The sequence below is a fragment of the Octopus sinensis genome, linkage group LG13 (assembly GCF_006345805.1).
Source record: "Octopus sinensis linkage group LG13, ASM634580v1, whole genome shotgun sequence".
NCBI classification, from domain to species: domain Eukaryota; kingdom Metazoa; phylum Mollusca; class Cephalopoda; order Octopoda; family Octopodidae; genus Octopus; species Octopus sinensis.
Window position 1 is genome coordinate 44,704,425 of NC_043009.1, and position 11,892 is coordinate 44,716,316.

At 37.4% G+C, this 11,892-nt stretch overlaps 1 long non-coding RNA gene across 1 annotated transcript; it reads left to right on the forward strand.

Moving 5' to 3' along the window:
- The first annotated feature begins 5,943 nt into the window (after positions 1–5,943).
- LOC118765805 lies at positions 5,944–7,634 on the forward strand. The gene is made up of 2 exons (XR_005001685.1): positions 5,944–6,053; positions 7,104–7,634. It is a non-coding gene; the product is annotated as an uncharacterized LOC118765805 (long non-coding RNA).
- Positions 7,635–11,892: the final 4,258 nt, after the last annotated feature.

Below are 11,892 nucleotides of genomic sequence, written 5' to 3' on the forward strand. Positions count from 1 at the left end.
CCGGTTCATTGTGGGGATGTCTCGCATAACAATTTTCATCACAAACAAAAATAAGTTTTGCTTTCTTTTGATTAAAGTACAAAGATCTTAGCGTTTGTGTGTGTAGTTATTGTAACAAGTATGTCTCGAACTATGGCCATTAGTGACATAACTCCTGACAAATAACCGTGTATCAACTTCTTGCTTTACCGTATTTGTTACAAGATATGTTACGCACTGATTAAATCCTCTATATGTTAAGTAAGTGGTTGTATAATCGATTGTAAGGCCCCTTGGCCAACAGATTTTGCATGTTTGCAGAAGAACGTATAAAAAAAACGCACTCAAAGTATTTTTAAAAAGACACGACTTAAAAGACCTAATTCCAAACATGATAAAGAGGTCCCCATTAAATTCAGGACCTCAAACAGTTTGAAGAGGGCCCTCAGACTTAAAACAGTCACCGTAGATTAAGAGGATCTCAGTTAAATTTAATGGCTTTTTAAATCTAAGAGGACTCAAAAATTTAACAAGAACTCTGTTGGATTAAAATAATGAAAACAAATAAAAAATATTACAAATTATTTATTGGATTGCTATACATATATTTAAAAGATTTTAACTACAAGCTTTAGGCTTCTTTGAGTAATAGGAAATTCAATTTTTTGGGCTCCATAAGATTGGAAGGTGGGGACTGGGCCACAGTCCATATTAGCTCATATAATAAATCCGGCACTGAAGATGGTGTATAGTAATTTTATACTTGTATTTATTTTATAGATTCTAAAGTTAACACCGGGTATGATTCGAAACTAAAACGCAAAGAAACCTAACTAAATATTCATATATCAGCAGGAGGGAACAATTAATATAGAAAACGCCAGTATATTACTAGTATCTTTTTATCCATTACTCTCCGGAAAAAAAGTCACTTATAGACACCCTAACGGATCCAGGGCTGATGAAGCTTTTTAGCTGCTTATCTTGGAGAAGGTATACTATACTGGCGCTCAGTCGGTTACGACGATGAGCGCTCCAGTTGATCCGATCAACGGAAGAGTCTGCTTGTGTAATTAACATGCAGATGGCTGAGCATTCTACAGACCAACGTACTCATAACGTAGTCCTCAAGGAGATTCAGCGTGACATAAAACGTGACAAGACTGGTCCTTTGAAATACAGGTACAACTTATTTTTGCCAGCAGAGTGGAGTAGAACATCGTGAAAAAAGGAGTCTTGTTCAAGGACACAGCGCGCAGCCGGGAATCGAACTCTTGACATTACGATCGTGAGCTAAATACCTCTTACCACTAAGCCACGTGCCTTCACCTAAGAGAAGGTAAGGACACACAAATCCTGTATCTGGTAACTAGTGGGTTCGTGGTATTTGTTGCACCAGACCAATACCGAACGTACTCACTATAACAATATTTATTGTACAGGTTGTTCTAAAAACCAAGGCATCAACACCGCCACACTTTCTTCATAAATCCAATGGCGACAGGAAAAGAGATGGCGGTGAGAGGTCGACGATGCTACAGGAAGTCTTCAGCTTTGACCCTGCACTCAGCAGCCATAGGGTGATGGTCGTTTCCCACTGACTGGATCAAAAAATACTATGCAGTTGTGTCCTGTTGAACCCTTATTCGTCGAAGCGACGAGATATTCCATCATTTATCCACCCACTCGGTAAGAATTGAACTTATATCGTAAATAAACACAACAAAGCATTTATTTTGTCGCCGTAGCCTTTGTTATAAATACATCAACCGACTTATATGTTGCAGTATCTCTGATTGGTTCAGAAGTTCGCTTCGCAATCACGAGATCCCACTGCATTGCATCGTGGACAAATTGGTTTTATCATTTTTTAAAAATTTATACCTACACCTCAGGCCTACTTCAAACCTTGGGAATGAAACTAACTCGACGGAAACTGTTTAGGATCTCGTTGGGTGGATTGTAACTGCAATTTTAAAGATCTGGTTTTACCACATAGTATGTCACACAGATTCCACCCAAGAATTACATTAAAGATGCATTTGTCTGTGGAATATTCAGCCACTTAGAATCTAATTCAGTGAGACAGGTAGCTTTATTGATCGAACAACGAAATCCTCACGATCGGAAGTTTTCATCGGATTCTATATATTTTTTTCTTATTGTGTGACCAAAGTCATTCCTGAATAAACAGACCTACGAAGTAAAGCGTTCCATTGATGACCACCCCATCTTGTTTTTTTAAGGTATTTAAGGTATATGTGTCACTTCAACTATATCATAAAATGTGTCCTTCGTTTTTTAACACAGTAGGATATTATTTGAGGGAAATTTCACAACTCTTTCAGGTAGGTAGATCGATTGATGGAGGCTCCCTCGTTGGATATAAAGATGTTTTAATTATTGATGAGAAAGGAAAATAACCTTTATGTTTCGATTTGTTTCTTCTACATCCTGAATCGTCATCATCATCATCACCACAACCGCCAATACTATTAGTACTCCTACCATCGCTTCCGCTGCCACCACCACCGTCACCAGCCTCATCCTCCTCCACACCACCACCACCTCCTCCTCTTCTCCATTATACTCGTGCAATTTAATTAACTTTATCCAGCCAATACTTCTCGCAACTGAACGATGTGTGAGTTTGGTTAATTTTATTTGTCCGGTTTCATTTAATCTCGTTCGTTGGTCGTCGACGTCGTCTTTTATTGACTTTTATTCACTTAGTTCTCGGCACAGTTTATTGTTGTTGTTGTTTTACAGTCTCTTGCCATCGAATCAACACATTTTGTTGTTTTTACTTTAATAGAAAGACACATCTTTAACCAAAAGTCACCATATATCGAACGGTTCTAGTAATAATAATATAAATAATATTAATAATATAATAATATATAATAATCTTGATAATGCTAAAACTCTAGGGCTGTTTGTGTGTAACTGAAATATCTTAGAAATAGTATATTTTATCTTATTTTTTTAATACATTTATTTTCATACATACCTTTGGCAGTGCAGTACAAAATTTTGTGATATTTGAACCTCTATTTAAACGAGTAAACACAATTTTTATTATTTCTTGATGAAAAAAAAATACATGGCTTCTATGACGTCAGCACACATACACACATACAGAATGCACACACGTATAGTGAATGTAATGGCGTGTCAATCAACACAAACACACGTTCGCTATCTGTGACATATACACACACATTGAAAAACCGTTGACCTTCTGATGTACACAATATTTTAATCATTAAAAATAGTTTTAACTGAATGTGATTTCATCATGCGATGTTCGTTAATTTCCGTAAAAAATTCTTATTTATTTACTTTTGTTTTAAAGTGATAGAGAAGAGAAAGTGAAAGATGTATGTACGTGTGTATGAAATGGACGTGTATGTGTGGGAGAGAGAGAGAGAGAGAGAGAGAGAGAGAGAAAGGGAGAGAGAGAGAGAAAAAGAGAGAAAGTGAGTGAAGGGGTGTGTTGTCATGTATAGATACATACATCAATATATATATGCGTAAATCTTTTTTGTATGTACGTGTGCTTGTATGTGTGTGTGTGTGTGTGTGAGGGAGAGAGAAAGAGTGTCTGTGTAAGTGAGTAAACATATATGTTCTCATGTATGTGTAAGTGGCACACACACACACACACACACACTCTCTCTCTCTCACACACATACGTCCATTTATACACACGTTTATACATCTTTCACTTTCTCCTCTCTTTCACTTTGAAACAAAAGTAACAGGTGATTTTCAGGATAAAAGTTGTTTAAAAAAAGCTTCTGCTCATGTCCAATTAAATAAGTCCATAAGTTAGGTTAAATATATACACAAGCATAAGTACCGTGAATTCCCTTTCTACAAACTGGCAAACAATTTCGTGAATACTTTACCAGCAAAGCTAGGTAGTAGGTCTAGTATATATATATATATTGATAAAATCGGTAAGAAAGAAAGAGACCTCGATATTATGTAAATAGAGGAATTTATCTGTAAATGTAATATGTGACAATTATTCGGTAGCCAAGATAAAACTCCGAGTTTCGGATGCCGAGGTGGAAATCCACGCCACCATCTCTTCAGTTATCCGGCCATCGGAAAAACGCTATGAAAAATTACCGTTATACAAAGGGAAATTACTGTGTTATTGACCGCTATTAAGACAAAAGAGCTATTCGAATGACCACTAAGTAAGGTAAGGGGATAAAAAGTTCATAGTATTCGCGTAAGCGCGCCTGTTCATACCTACACATGTGCGCCCGCACACCCACGTGCGTACGCATACATCATCCACCCTCACTTGAAAAATGTACACATCTTCATTCACATCCTTCGGAGTTTTATCTTGGCTACCGAATAATTGTCACATATTACATTTACATATATATATATATATATATATTGCATACACACCACATACACATACACATACATACATACACAAAGAGAGAGAGAGGGAGAGCTAAACTAAATTCCTTAATATTTGAAAATACCATCACCAATGTTGGTAAAGGAAATACAGAAAATAGAACCATATTATTCCAATTATGGTAGAATAACAATGGGGGAAAATATAAAGAGAAGATTCCGCGAAAAACTAAGAATGGCGTTAAGTCATGCACGATTGTATCAAATGTAATGTGAACTTCTTGAAAAATGTCTGAGTGCATCGTATAAAAGCATTGTGCTAATCATGTACAACAAATATAGTTTGTTTTTTTCATCGATCATTTTTCAAATCCAATTTATTCCGGTACAGCTTTTCGATCTGGTCTCGAATTTCTAGACAGACTGAGAGCTTCAGAAAAGTAAAAACAAATAGAAGAAAGTGGGGGGATGAAAAAGAAAAGAAGATAAAGGAAAAGAGAAGAGAAAATTAAAAAAAAAGGAAAAGCAATGTTGATTAATTTTTTTTATTATTTAGTTGGTGCTAAAAATGTCTGAAGCTCTTTTATTGTTATGAAAGATGATGAAAAATGAAGTGGAAAATTAAGGAGTCTAGTTGTAGTTTGGCGAAGGCAAAAATAGATGAATTTGTTTGTAGAATGATAAAGATGTCTGAAGATAATGGCAACTATGATGGATTTGGTGATATTAATATCAGGAATGACGAAATAATACCAACTGCCACTCAGCAAATGAATAAATGGATTTTGTTCATAAAAAAAGACACAAGAATATTTTACAAAGTGTTAGATAAGCTTACATCGTAAGATTTTGTTCAGGCCACTGCTTGATCAGCCCTTCATACTTTTCAATGCATCTAAACACCTAGTTAAGTGACATGGCTTCTGTCACCTGTATTTTCTTGACCAGTTTTCTTGACCTGTATTTTCTTGATTGCGTGTTTATTGTGGATGTTACACTATCTTCTGAAATTAGAAACTTACAAGGTGCATTTCAGAAGTTACTTAACTTTTTCAGGAGAGACATTCATTAATTTGAAAGAAGTATAAATCACCAATCTCCTTTAATGCTTCAAAGTAGATCCTCTGACCTCAGTGCACTTGTAGTGCCCCAGCCACTTTGTGGAGGCTCCATGGAAGTCCTTTAAAGTGAAGATGTTCAGGACCGTTGTCACATCCTCAACAAGGAGTAAAGTCTGGGCTGTAGAGAAAGTGAGGGACGTGGAGGCACATGGCCTAGTGGTTAAAGCAACAGACTCGCGGTCGAGGGATCGCGGATTCGAATCTCAGACCGGGCGATGTGTGTTTATGAGTGAAACACCTAAGCTCCACGCAGCTCCGGCAGAAGGTAATGGTGAACTTCTGCTGACTCTTTCACCACAACTTTCTCTCACTCTTTCCTCCTGCCTCTTGCAGCTCACCTGCGACGGACCGGCGCCCTGTCCAGGTGGTGAACCTATACACCAAGGAAACCGGGAAACAGGCCCTTATGAGCCAGACGTGGATCGAGAAGGAACAAACAAAGTGAGGGACAGTTTTGATGTCCATCTCTGTCAAGTAGTTGATTACCAGGATGGAATTGTAGAATGGTGTATTGTCCTGGTGCAGGTAATCTGGCCTTTTACGTACAAATCTCTACTTAATTCCACAGTAGGCGCAGGAGTGGCTGTGTGGTAAGTAGCTTGCTTACCAACCACATGGTTCCGGATTCAGTTCCACTGCGTGGCACTTCCTTGTGAGTGGATTTGGTAGACGGAAACTGAAAGAAGCCCGTCGTATATATGTATGTATGTATATATATATAAATTCATAAATGAGGGTGAAAAATTTGATATTAATTTAATAATACCATCAATTTAACACCAAGTGGCTTAGCACATAAAAACCAGGGATACAATACAAATTTATACATAAATATGAGAGAGCGACCACTATGTGGTCTACTCTAGTGCTAAAAATAGATCCACTATGGTATAGCCACTAAAAAATTGTTTCCAAGGAGAAATAACATAACATTTAACGTGGGGCAAGTGAAAAATAACGAAAAAAATAGATTAACCCTGAACAATAGTTTCACTATTAATGTAAATGCAATTTTACTTACACAACATCTATAAATCATCAGCAGGAGTTTGTCTTAAATACAATTTATTAAATTTTTTAGTGGCTATACCATAGTGGATCTATTTTTAGCACTAGAGTAGACCACATTGTGGTCGCTCTCTCATATTTATGTGTATATATATATATATATAATATATATATATATATAACGGGAAGCTTTATGAAAATAGACAAAAGACGAAGGCAGGTGGAAAACAAACGAACAATTGTATTAGTATGGCGCTCAGGAAATATAAATAAAACAAGTCTTTAACGTTTCAAGCCTACGCTCTTCAACAGAAAGATACACAGAGAGAAAAAAAACACAGAAAGAAGGAGAGAAAAAAAATGCGTGCAGTAGCTAACGAATCAATGTATGTGTGTGTGTGTGTTTATGTGCCTGTCCCCAAACATCGCTTGACAACCGATGGTGTTGTGTTTACGTCCCCGTAACTTAGCGGTTCGGCAAAAGAGACCGATAGAATAAGTACTAGGCTTACGAAGAATAAGTCCTGGGGTCGATTTGCTCGACTAAAAGGCGGTGCTCCAGCATGGCTGCAGTCAAATGACTGAAACAAGTAAAAGCGTAAAAGAGAGTAATCCCCACTCAAAGTATTCTTTGTTGACCTCTGGCTAGAGGGAACTCAGTGGATGTTGATGGTGCCCTTACTGTCGAGAAAGGAGATAATCATGAGCTTCCCAGTGGACTTGTTTGACTTGTCCTCTTGTGTCAATGATAAACAGCTGCTCGACTCATACAAGTTAACCTATAAGCACCCTGGAGTGCAATTCATAAGTTTCTGTTGTGTTTTTTTGCCCAGTTCAACACAAAACTTTATTGCATAGCGAACTTCCAAATTGTCTTCATGTCCCGACTGTATTCTACTAAATAGTCAGCTGTGAAAAGTAATGTTTAGTAAGGTGTCCTCAAAGTAATGTTACAGTTGTCTTCTTCATTTTGGAATAACGAAAGTTGGCAGCACAGTCTGTTAGATGTCTAATAATAATAATAAACTAAAATTACAGTAATTTAGGACTGTTTATAACTGCTTCTCCTAAAAGCAGTCTCAAACCTGCTGAACTGTACTTCGTATTTGCATATTAGCATGTCATGTGCTGAATAGATAATAATAATAATAATAATAATGATAATAATAATGATAATAATAATAATGATAATAATAATGATAATGATAATAATAATAATAATAATGATAATGATAATAATAATAATAATAATAAAACAGATAAAAACTGATGTTGTGACATTTCTCCCGTAACTTGAAGACAAAACCTCCCATTTAGGGGTGTTCAAATCTAAAAGAAGCTAATTTTAATGTTTGTAAAAGTAACGTTAAAGAGTGGATCGTGTCTTTGTTGCCAAATGGTGAAAGCAATGGATCTGTTTTGGTTTTGCTAAGTTTCCTCAGCGAAGAATATTCAGTAAAACTTGGTTCCACATGAATAGACAGTTCATGTATACGAAAGGGATATGATATTTACTGTAGTTGGTGTCCGTCCATTCGTACGCATGCACGCACGCACGCACGTACGTATGTATGTATGCATGCATGTGTGTATGTGTATATATATATATATGTAAAATCAAAATAAGCAACAAGGATATCTAGAGGTAATGCAGTACGATCGTTTCATGCGACTCCATTTAATTGAACAATGCAATCATTTCATTGCATCAATTTAAAATGTAGAGCAATCTTCAGCTGCACAAAGACATAGAATTTAATTAAATTAGAACAGAAGGACACATTAGTATAATTTTACCTAAAAATTCCCAGAAGTTAAGGAGATAGATAAAGAACATGTTGTACCAACAACATCATAGTTGTATATATATGTATGTATATAATCGTGTCTATAGTCCTTTAGGATAGTTTCCATTTCTCCTTCGCCTTACCCATTTTTCTCTTGTCTTGCAGCTCCAAGGTTATGTTTTCTGCTGTATATGTATTATTATCATTTTAATTGTTGTCTTTGTGTGGCCCGAAGCTTTTATTCTGTTTACTGTTTTGTCCCTCGTCCGTCCACGAACAGTCTCGTCTCGAACCCGTCTCGCTTTGCTCTGGTTTGATCCCATTCCCGGCAAGTTTCTTGCCGTTGCCTCCAGAGTGGAAGTAATATTATCGATAATGGTCGAAATTGCACTTGACCCTCTGGCCGATAACTGAAGAAGAGTTGGTGACCTTCTGTGTTTTCTGTTCGTCTGTGTATTTAGTATATGTTCGTTTGTTTACTTACTACACGTTTTTTGGAATTATATATATATGTATATACAAGTATGTCATATTTTCCGTTTGATTGTCTTTTTATTTAATCCTGAAAGTGGCTGTGTGGTAAAGTAGCTTGCTAACCAACCACATGGTTCCGGGTTCAGTCCCACTGCGTGGCATCTTCGGCAAGTGTCTTCTGCTATATCCCCGGGCCGACCAATGCCTTGTGAGTGGATTTGGTAGACGGAAACTGAAAGAAGCCTGTCGTATATATGTATATATATATATATATATATATATATATATATTATATATATATATATATATGTGTATGTGTGTGTGTTTGTCCCCCTAGCATTGCTTGACAACCGATGCCAGTGTGTTTACGTCCCCGTCACTTAGCGGTTCGGCAAAAGAGAACGATAGAATAAGTACTGGGCTTACAAAGAATAAGTCCCGGGGTCGATTTGCTCGACTAAAGGCGGTGCTCCAGCATGGCCGCAGTCAAATGACTGAAACAAGTAAAAGAGTATATACAAGAATTAGAAAAAAAACCTTGGTACTGTGGAGTATATATGAAAATGTGAAGAAGAATGACTTTTTCTTATGATTATTTTCCACTTTAATGGTTAGCTAATCATTATGGCTCAGTGGTTAGAGCGTCGAGCTTACGATCGAGCTTACGATCGTGAGGTTGTGAGCTCGAATCCCGGACCGGGCTGCGTGTTGTGTTCTTGAGCAAGGCACTTTATTTCACGTTGCTCCAGTTCACTCAGCTGTAGAAATGAGTTGCGACGTCACTGGTGCCAAGCTGTATCGGCCCTTGCCTTTCCCTTGGATAACACTGGTGGCGTGGAGAGGGGAGGCTGGTATGCATGGGCGACTGGAGGGTAACTTTCTAGGTGCAATCCCATGGTCATTCATGACCGAAGGGGGTCTTTACCCTTTACAGTGGAAAATAATCAACAGCAGAAATAACTCTTTTCATTTTTCACAGACACACTCGCGTGCGCGCACACACGATATTTTGTATGTATAAATATAAATGTATATATGTATATATATATAAATATATATATATCTATTTATTCATCTATATAAGTTCAGGCATACATACATGAATGTGCGTGTGTGTGCGTGTGTGTGTGTGTGTGCTGTATATTTATCTTAATAAAAGACTTATGTTTTGCAATAAAATGGTTTTCTTCCTTATTCGAGAATGTTATCAGATGATAACATTAACATTGTGAATCTGTGGAAAGCTGCATAATTATTTCAAAACTATTTCAAGCATTTTGCAAACGTTATATTAACTACTACTACTACTACTACCACTACCACTACCACTACCACTACTACTACTACCACTACTACTACGCTAGTACTATATTAGCATACATACACTTTTATATACTCTTACTCTTTTACTTGACTGCGGCCATGCTGGAGCACCGCCTTTTAGTCAAGCAAATCCACCCCAGCACTTATTCTTTGGAAGCCTAGTACTTATTCTATCGGTCTCTTTTGCCGAACGTAAGTTACGGGGGCGTAAACACCCCACCATCGGTTGTCATGCGATGTTGGGGGGGGGGACAAACAAAGACACACAAGCATATGCACACACACACACACACACACACACACACACACACACACACACACATATATATACGACGGGATTCTTTCAGTTTCCGTCTACCAAATCCACTTACAAGGCTTTGGTCGGCCCGAGGCCATAGTAGAAGACATTTGCACAAGGTGCCACGCAGTGGGAAGGAACCCGGAACCATGTGGTTGGTAAGCAAGCCACTCCTGCGCCTACATATATTAGAATTGTATATCTATGATATATTATAAATATATTTTTATTGTAAATAATACACTTAGAACATCGGCAAAGATACACTTTTCATATGTTAAAAATGAAATTTTAAAAATTATTTTCATATCCTATACTTAGGATATGCAGATTTCACGAAACGGGGATAGATACAACTGTCTTCACACGACATACCTCAAATTACTCCACTAAACACGATACTCCAATAAATGCAAACTCTCAACGACTCCTACGACTCGTCTTAATCAATATGTGACTCTTTATAAGAGTTCGGTTAGTCCATTCTTTCAATCCCACATGATTATAAACAATGCACTTACAATATTAGCATACGTACATTTTTCATATCGTTGCGAGATGGAAGTGCGTTTTGAACCATTGCATTCATATTTTCCAAGCTATGGATCTCGGCTGCCAAAAAAAGCATTAAGCTCATAAGGCTCACATAATTGTGCTTCGGCCAATGACATCGATTGATGAGGTGAAATCTTTCCGCTACATGGTTTGTATGATGTTCAGGAACTTTTTGTCGACGGTATATAAAAAGGCGGCGAGCTAGTAGAAACGTTAGCACTCCGGGCGAAATGCTTAGCGGTATTTCGTCTGCCGTTACGTTGTGAGTTCAAATTCCGCCGAGGTCGACTTTGCCTTTTATTCTTTCGAGGTCGATAAATTAAGTACCAGTTACGCACTGGGCTCGATGTAATCGACTTAATACCTATGTCTGTCCTTGTTTGTCCCCTCTGTGTTTAGCCCCTTGTGGGTAATAAAGAAATAGGTATATAAAAAGGCAGGCAAGTTAAAAATTGCTTTCAGATTTTGGCACAGGCCCAGCAATTTTATGGAAGGGGTAATTCGTTTACATCGAGCCCAGTATTCAGCTGGTTCTTATTTTATCTACCTCAAAGGGACGGAAGCCGAAGTTTTGACCTTGGCGAAATTTTAACTCAGAACGCGAAGACGGCCGAAATGCCGCTAAATATTTTCCCGGCGTGCTAACGGCTCTACCACTTCGCCGCTTTGTCTGTCTTTAAATATTAAAAACTGTTGATGACACCACTCGGAGTTATGCTGGTAAATCTCACGAAAAGTCGTTCTTATTTTCTTATCTTAATCTGTCCTTGTTAATTATGAATCATTGCGGTTGTATATATCAGAACGTTGCACTGGCCAAATGTTCTTTTAATCGTTAATTCTCAAATGCTGTTATCCATTCGCTTGCTGTAAAAATGTATTTATCATATTCCCGGTTAAATAAGCAGAATGAAAAGTGATAATTCAGTGTGCTTTTGTGACTGCATCACAATTAATTTAA